The following is an 8,504-nucleotide window of genomic DNA, read 5'->3' on the forward strand; positions in this document are numbered from 1 at the left end:
GTTTGTTTTCCAGAGTGCTAGGGTTTTATCACAAATGGAGTTGACTGCTAGAGAGGCCCTTCTCCAATCTTTCTTCTGTACCCTCTTCCCTCCCAAAGACATCGCTCCAGGGGAAGTCAGTAGGCCATTAGGAAGGAGGAAATATGGAGAGTGAAAAGGGGCACTGCTTTTGCCAACATCCTCTGAAACAACCACTGAGTCCTTTGGGCTCCAGTTGAGAATCTTCTAGTGGAAGAGGTTTAGCTCTCATCTTGAAGGTCCTTCATTTCTACATCCTGGGGGGCTTCTGTCTTCTTTTGCATTTTGAGCTGTGGTTCGATAGTCCTGGCTGGCTTTGAGGGGCTTGCGTCTCCATGGCTGCCTTCTCTATCTGGGCAAGCCAGATCTGCTGGAGGAGTTTTCTACGCTTCTCCCCTACAGAGTAATGTTGGCACATGCACTGGATGCCCGCTTCTTGAAGTGGTGCCGCGTGATCAGCGCTTGGTCTATCACAGCCCCGACCACCCAGTGCCTCAGATGCTGCTCGCGGTTCAACACCCGCCTGCGCTGATCAGCTTTTTCTTCAGCTCGGTTCGGCACCAGTTGATTTTCCCCCCAGGATCCCCCACAGTTGCTCGGCGACGCCAATACGCGGTCTGTACGCGGAAGCCTGCGGTTTCTTGTATTGGTGTGGTTTTCACGTCCCGAGGACATGGTTGTGGGGCTTGCTGTGTTGATGGTGCAGTCGCTGAGTCCCAAAGACATGGTTACTTCCCTGACTACCTATCTTGCCTCAGGAATGTCTATCCTATGCCTGTCCCACCACTGTATTTTGGAAGTACATAACGCTTGGAAGCACATAACTTGCTTGATTCCACAGGCTCATGCCTGAAGGAAATTGCCTCCTTGCCATCCTGCCTTGACTTTATTCTATATCTGATTTAGATGAGACTCTGGGCTTTGGACTTTTGAGTTGATGCTGGAATGATTTAAGACTTTTGGGAGCTATTAGATGAAATGCATGCATTTTGTAAGAAAGACATGAATTTTGGGGCCCAGGGGCAAAAAATGCTATGGTTTGAATGTGTCCTCAAAAAAGCATGTGTGGGCTGGGCACCGTTGCTTACACCTGCAATCTCAACATTTTGGGAGGCCAAGGTGGGAGGATTGCTTTAGCCCAGGGGTTCAAGATCAGCCTAAGTAACATGGTGAGACTCTGTCTCTACCAAAAAAAAAAATCATAACAAAAAGTTAGCTGGGCATGGTGGTGTACACCTGTAGTCCCAGCTACTGGGGAGGCTGAGGTGAGAGGATCAATTGAGTCTGGGAAATTGAGGTTGCAGTGAACCATGATCGTACCGCTGTACTGCAGCCTGGGTAACAGAGTGAGGCCCTCTCTCAAAAATAAATTAATTAAAAGCACTTGTTAGAAACTTAATTTACAATCTAATAGTGTTGAAAGGTAGAACCTAATAGAAGATGTTTAGGCTATGAGGGCTCCACCACTTATAAGTGGATTAAGGTTGATTATAAAGGGGCTTGAGGCTGCAAGTTCAATCTCTTGCCCCTTTTTGGAGATGGAGTCTAGCTCTGTCACCCCCAGGCTGGAGTGCAATGGCACATTCTTGGCTCACTGAAACTTCCACCTCCCAGGCTCAAGTAATTCTCCTGCCTCAGCCTCTGGAGTAGCTGGGATTACAGGTGCATACCACCACACCCGGCTAATTTTTGTATTTTAGTAGAGACGGGGTTTCACCAGGTTGCCCAGGCTGGTCTTGAACTCATGACCTCAGGTGATCCGCCCGCCTCGGCCTCCCAAAGTGCTGGGATTACAGACGTAAGCCATCGCGCCCGGCCTTCTTGCCTTTTCTTTGCCCTTTTGTCATAAAATAGTGCAGCAAAAAAGGCCCCTGTCAGATGTCAGCCCCTTGATCTTGGACTTCTCAGCCTTCTGAACTGTGAGCCAATAAATTTCTGTTCATTATAAATTACCTCGTTTCAGATAATCTGTTATAGCAGCACAAAATCAAGTGAAAAACTCGGTGAATAACCCTATTAATATCTTATTGAATTCAGTTTACTAGTATTTTGTTGAGGATTTTTGCATGTATGTTCACCAGAGATTTTGGCCTGTAATTGTCTTTTTTTGTAATGTCCTTGACTGGCTTTGATTTCAGTAAAGTTGCAGGATACAAAATTAACGTATTAAAATTAGTATCATTGCTATACACTAACAACAAATATTCACAAAAGAAATCAAGAAAACAATCCTATTTGTGATAGCATTAATGAAAAACTTAGAAATACATTTAACCAAGAATACAATTAACCAAATACATTCAGTGTATGAGAGATCCATACACTGAATACTATAAAACATTGATGAAATAAATTTAAGAGAAAAACAAATGAAAATATATACAGTGTTCATGGATTGGAGGAATTAACATTGTTAAAATGTCCATATTACCCAGTGATCTACAGATTCAATGCAATCCCTGTCAAAATTGAAATGACCTTTTCCCAGAAATAGAAAAGAACAACCCTAAAGTTTGTATAGAAAAACAAAAGACCTCAAATAGTCAAAGCAATTTCTAGCAAAACAAAGCTGGAGGCATCACACTACCTGACTTGAAAATGTACCAAAAAGCTATAATAATCAAAACAGCCCATACTGTCATAAAAGCAGACATATAGACCAAAGAAATAGAAAACAGAGCCCACACATTTACAGTCAACTGATTTTCAGCAAAGCTGTCAAGGACATACAATAAGGAAAGGACATTCTCTTCAATATGTTGGGAAAAGTAGATATCAACACACAGAAGAATGAAATTAGACCCTTATCTTGTCGCAAGTACACAAGTCAAATCATAATGGGTTAATGTCTTAAATATAAGATCTGAAACTATAAAACCACTAGGGGAAAACAGAGGGAAAGAGCTTCTTAACATTGGATTTGGCAAAAAATTTTTGGATACAACCCCAAAACCACATGCAACAACAGCAATATTAGACTAATTGGATTGCACCAAACTAAAGAGCTTCTGCACACCAAAGGCAACAACCAACACAGTGAAGAGACTATCTATGGGATGCGGAGAAAATATTTGCAAACCACACATCTGATAAGGGGCCAATATCCAAAATATTTAAGAAACTCAAACAACTCAATAGCAAGAAAACAACCAGTTTCAAAAATGGGTAGGAACCTGAATAGATATTTCTCAAAAGAAGACATGTGAATGGCCAACAGGTCTATGAAAAGATGTTCAACATCACTAATAATCAATCAGGGAAATGCAAATGAAAGCCACAATAAGATATCATCTCACTAGAATAGTCTTTATCAAAAAAATAAAAGATAACAAGTGTTAACAAAAATGTGGAGAAAAGGGAACCCTAGTACATTGTTGGTGGGAATGTAAATTAGTATAATTGTGTTGGAAAACAGTATGGAGGTTCCCCCCAAAATTAAAAATAAAACTATTGTATGATTCAACAATTCTCTTTCTCAGTATATAACCAAAGGAAATGAAGAGATATTCCCTCCTCCATGTTCATTTCGGTATTATTCATAATAGTAAAGATATAGAGTCAACCTAAGTGTTTATCAACTGATAAATGGATAAAGAAAATGTGATATATATATATAGCATGATACTATTCAGCCTTATGAAAAGAAAGATATCTTGCCTTCCACATGGCAGTCTTGCAACAACGTGGATGAATGTGGAAGACATCATCCTAAGTGAAATAAACCAGGCACAGAAAGACAAAAGACAAACTGAATGATCTCACTTTTATGTGAAATCAAGAGTAGAATGGAGGTTACCAGGGACTAGGGTGGGTGATAGTGAGGTGGGAAATGGAGAAATATTGGTTAAAGGATAAAAAGCTTAGTTAGACAGGAGGAATAAGTTCTGGAGATCCACTGTGAAGCATGGAGGCAATAGTGAATAATAATGTATTGTATATTTGAAGACTGCTAAGAACATAGATTTTAAATGTTCTCACCACAAAAAAAAGATAAGTATGTGAGGTGATGGATATGTTAAATCATTCTACAGTGTGTATGTGTGTGTACATATATCAAAGCATCATGTACCCCATAAATATATAGAATCATTTGTTAATTAAAAATAACCTTAAAATGACAAAAATAAAGATGTTTTCACATGTACAAAGGCTGAAAAAAATCAAAGACCAGCCGATCTGTATTATAAGAAAAATTAAAGGAAGTCCTTCACGCACAAGGAAAGTTTTATCAGATAGAAATATATTTATTTCTACCCAAATGAATGAAGATACCAGAAATGGCAACTGTGTGGGCAAATACAAGTATAAGAAAACTTTCTCATTACATAAATATCTTAGATGATAAAGAAACAAAAATCACGTAGTGTATGTGTATATTTGTGTATATATATATATATACACATATATAATGCACTAACATGCATGATAACAGCACAAAGCTTAGAGGGAAGAAATAGTATGGCAGTTTTATACTATATATAAAAGGATACAATAATATTTGGAGCTAGTCTCAAATAAGTTAAAGAGAAATACTATAAATCCAAAAGTAATAGCTAAAATCACAAAATAGAATTATAGCTAATTAGCTAATAAACTAGATATAAAGGAATCATAAAAATAACCAAAAGATGGCAAAAAAGAGAAAAAAATGGAACAAAGAACAATTACCAAATAGAAAACAAATATCAAGAAGGTAGGTTTAAATCCAACCATATCAAAAATCCCATCAAGTGAAAATTGTCTATCTCAAAAGACAAACATTTTTGAAGTAGATTTAAAAAAATAAATGAATACTTGACTACATGCTGTCTGTAAGAAACACTACCATAGAAAACTACAAAAAACGTTAAAAATGGATGAAAAAATATACTATGCCAATATTAATTTCAAAAAACAAAAACAAAACTGGAGTGCTTATTTTAATATAAAACAATGTAGATTCCATAGAAAAGCCACATCCAGGGATAAAAAGGTCATTTAAAAATGATAAAGTGTTCATTTTACTAAGAGAACATAATAATCTTAAATATTTATGCAACTAATGACAGAGCTTCAAAATACAAACAGCCTCTGACTTACAAATTTTCAACTTTACAATGTGCAAAAGGGATACACATTCAGTATGCTTTTTGACTTATGAAGTTGTGCACAGATAAACACACTGTAAGTTCAAACAGTGGGTGTATCCAGACATAACCACATTGTTGAGGAGCGTCTGTACTTAAAAGCAACAACTGATAGAATTACAAGAAGAAATAGACAAATCCACAATTACAGCTAGGGATCTGAATACTTCTCACTCAATAATAGCACAAATAGATAGACATCCGTAAGGGTATAGAAGATATGGAGAGCACTATCAACCAAGTTGAGCCAATTGATATTTATAGGTCATTTTACCAAAGAACAGCAAAACACACCATATTCCCTTCATAGAGCATATTATAGGCCATAAACAAATACTCAATAAATTTGTAAGAATTGAGTAATACAACTGTTTTCTCTGACCACCATGAAATTAGAAGTTAATAAAAAGATATACGAAAAATTCCAGAATATTGGAAAAGTAAATAACAGACTTATACATAACCTACACATCAAAGAAGAAATCAAAAGGAAAATTATAGAACACTTATAAATGAATAAAAAGAAAAGGACAAAATATCAGATTTAGTGGTATGCTGCTAGAATAGAATTTGGAGGAAACTTTTAGGACTAAATATTTATATTAGGAAAGAATAAGGGTCTGAAATCAATGAACTCAACATTTACCTTAAGAATCCAGAAAAAGAATGTAGAAAAAGGACAAATTAAAGTCCTTCAGGCACAAGGAAACAGAAGAAATAAAACAAAAAATCAATTATAAGGAAAAATAGGGAAAAATCTGAGACCAAAAATGAGTTATTTGAGATCCATCTAAGTGATAAACCTGTAGTCAGACTGATCAGTATAAGAGGAGAAAAGACAGAATTTATCAATATTGGAATGCAAGAGATGACATTAGTACACATTCCATAAATATTAAAGATACTAGAATATTGTGATGACTTTATTCCAATAAATACAATAAATTAAATTAAAAATGCATTGAAATATGCAAACTACTAAAGCTCACTCAGGAAGAAATAGATAACCTGAATAGCCTTTTATCTATTAAAAAACTGTATTTCAAACATCTTTTCACAAAGAAAATGACAGATTCAGATGGTTCCCTTGCACAATTCCAGAAATAGTAAGGGAAGAAATAATACCAATTCTACAAAAACATACAGAAAATTGAAAAGAAAAGAATATGTCCCAAAGACATTGTATGAAAACTACAGTTATCCAGTTATCCAGTTATTCATCATAAACATAAATACAAATTCTTAACAAATATATATTTATACATATTTAAATATATAATAATGTTTAAAAAGGATAATACGTTGTGATGAAAGTGGCATTAACCCCAGGAATGCGAGATTGCTTTAACATTTGAAAATCAATCAATGTGATTCATATTAATGAATCCAGAGAGAATAACCATATGGTCGTGTGAATTGATGGAGAAAAAAAGTTGACAAAATCCAACAGCCATTTCTGATAAAAATTCTCAACACACTAGGAATAAAATGGAACATCATCTTGATAAGAGGATATGTGAAAAACCCACAGCTAACATCATTCTGAATGTTTTCCCCTAACATCTGGAACAAGGCAAGGGTATCTTCATCAACATTTTTTATTTCTATTTTACTGGAGGTTTTAGCCAGTACAAATTGGCAAGGAAAATAAATACAAGCCATGTAGATTGAAATGGAAGAAATAAAACTGCATTTATTTGTAGAAGACAAAAATCACCTACAGAGAACAAGTGATAGACTTTCAGTTATAACTAAGGTTTGCAAGGTTGCAGAATACAAGATCAATATGAGAATAAATTGTATTTCAATACATTAGCAATAAATCATTGAAAATTGAAATTAAAATGCCATTTACAATAGCACAAAAAACACGGATAAATCTGATGTAAAGTGCACAAGACATACAATGAAAAGATAAAACTTTGCTAAGAGATTTTGAAATATGGAAATCAGTGGAAGAACTCTATGTTAATGGATTGAAAAACTCAAGGTTGCTAAGATGTCAGTTCTCTATAAATTGATCTATAGATTCACTGTAATCCCTATCAAAATCCATCGTGTTTTTATAGAAATTGGTAAGCTGGTTATAAAATGTATGTAGAAATGCCAAAAAACTACGATAGGCAAAACAACTTAGGGAAAAAGAGGGAAAAAAAATTTTGGCAGAAAAGAAATAAAGTAAAGAACTCTCATTACCTGATTTCAAGACTTATAAAGCTACAGTTATCCAGGCAGTGTGGTTTTGGAGTTCAGGAGACAAAGATATTAATTAAACAGAATAAAGTCCTGAAATAGTCCCTCATATGTATATAAAACTGATTTTTGACCAAGGTGCAAAGGTAATTTGGTAAAGAAAGAATGGTCTTGTCAACAAATGGTGCTGAACAAGTGGATATCCACTTAGATCCACATATTCCACTATATTTCTTAGATACAGCACCAAAAGTGTGATCCATAAAGGAAAAATAGATAATTTGAACTTTATATACAAAAATTTCCAAAGATACTGCTAAGAAAATGAAAGACCATCAGGCACGGTGGCTCATGCCTGTAATCCCAGCACTTTGGGAGGCCGAGGCAGGCGGATCACGAGGTCAGAAGATCGAGACCATCCTGGCTAACATGGCGAAACCCCATCCCTACTAAAATTACAAAAAAAAAAAAAAATTAGTTGGGCGTGGTGGCGGGCGCCTGTAGCTCCAGCTACTCTGGAGGGAGAATGGCGTGAACCCGGGAGGCGGAGCTTGCAGTGAACGGAGATCCCGCCAGTGCACTCCAGCCTGGGCGACAGAGCGAGACTCCATAAAAAAAAAAAATAAAAATAAAAATAAAAATAAATAATAATAAAAAAAGAAAATGAAAGTCAAGGCATACGCTGATAAAGCACCTGTATCCAGAATATATACTCTCAAATCTCAACAATGAAATAACACAGTTAAAAAAGGGAAATAACTTTTTTTCAAGTTCTCTCATGAGGTTGCAAAAGCAAGTAATTTTAACGTATCACCAAAATGTATGGAGGCAAATAACATGAAAGATGCTAAACATCATTAGTAATTAAAGAAGCGAAAATTAAAACAGGATATTACTACACACTCATTAGAATTACTGAAATTAAAAAGACTAACAATACCGAGTTTTGACAAGAACACGAAATAAATGGAATTCCCACACACTACTTGAGAACATACAATGGCACAGCTACTTTGGAAAACACTTTGTTATTTTCTTAAAAAGCTGAAAATACATGCAGCATACCATTTAACCTTTCTACACTTATTTACCCGAGATATGAAAATATAACCACTTACAAAGACTTGTTATGAATGTTTACAGTACCTTAGTTTTTTTTTTTTAAAT

The 8,504-nt window shown here is 35.5% G+C and overlaps 1 pseudogene; it reads right to left on the reverse strand.

Moving 5' to 3' along the window:
- Window positions 1–212: 212 nt before the first annotated feature.
- LOC129462421 (uncharacterized protein C11orf98-like) lies at window positions 213–6,806 on the reverse strand (annotated as a pseudogene).
- Between the last annotated feature and the right edge of the window lie 1,698 nt (window positions 6,807–8,504).

This window comes from Symphalangus syndactylus, chromosome 2, assembly GCF_028878055.3.
Source record: "Symphalangus syndactylus isolate Jambi chromosome 2, NHGRI_mSymSyn1-v2.1_pri, whole genome shotgun sequence".
Lineage (NCBI taxonomy): Eukaryota > Metazoa > Chordata > Mammalia > Primates > Hylobatidae > Symphalangus > Symphalangus syndactylus.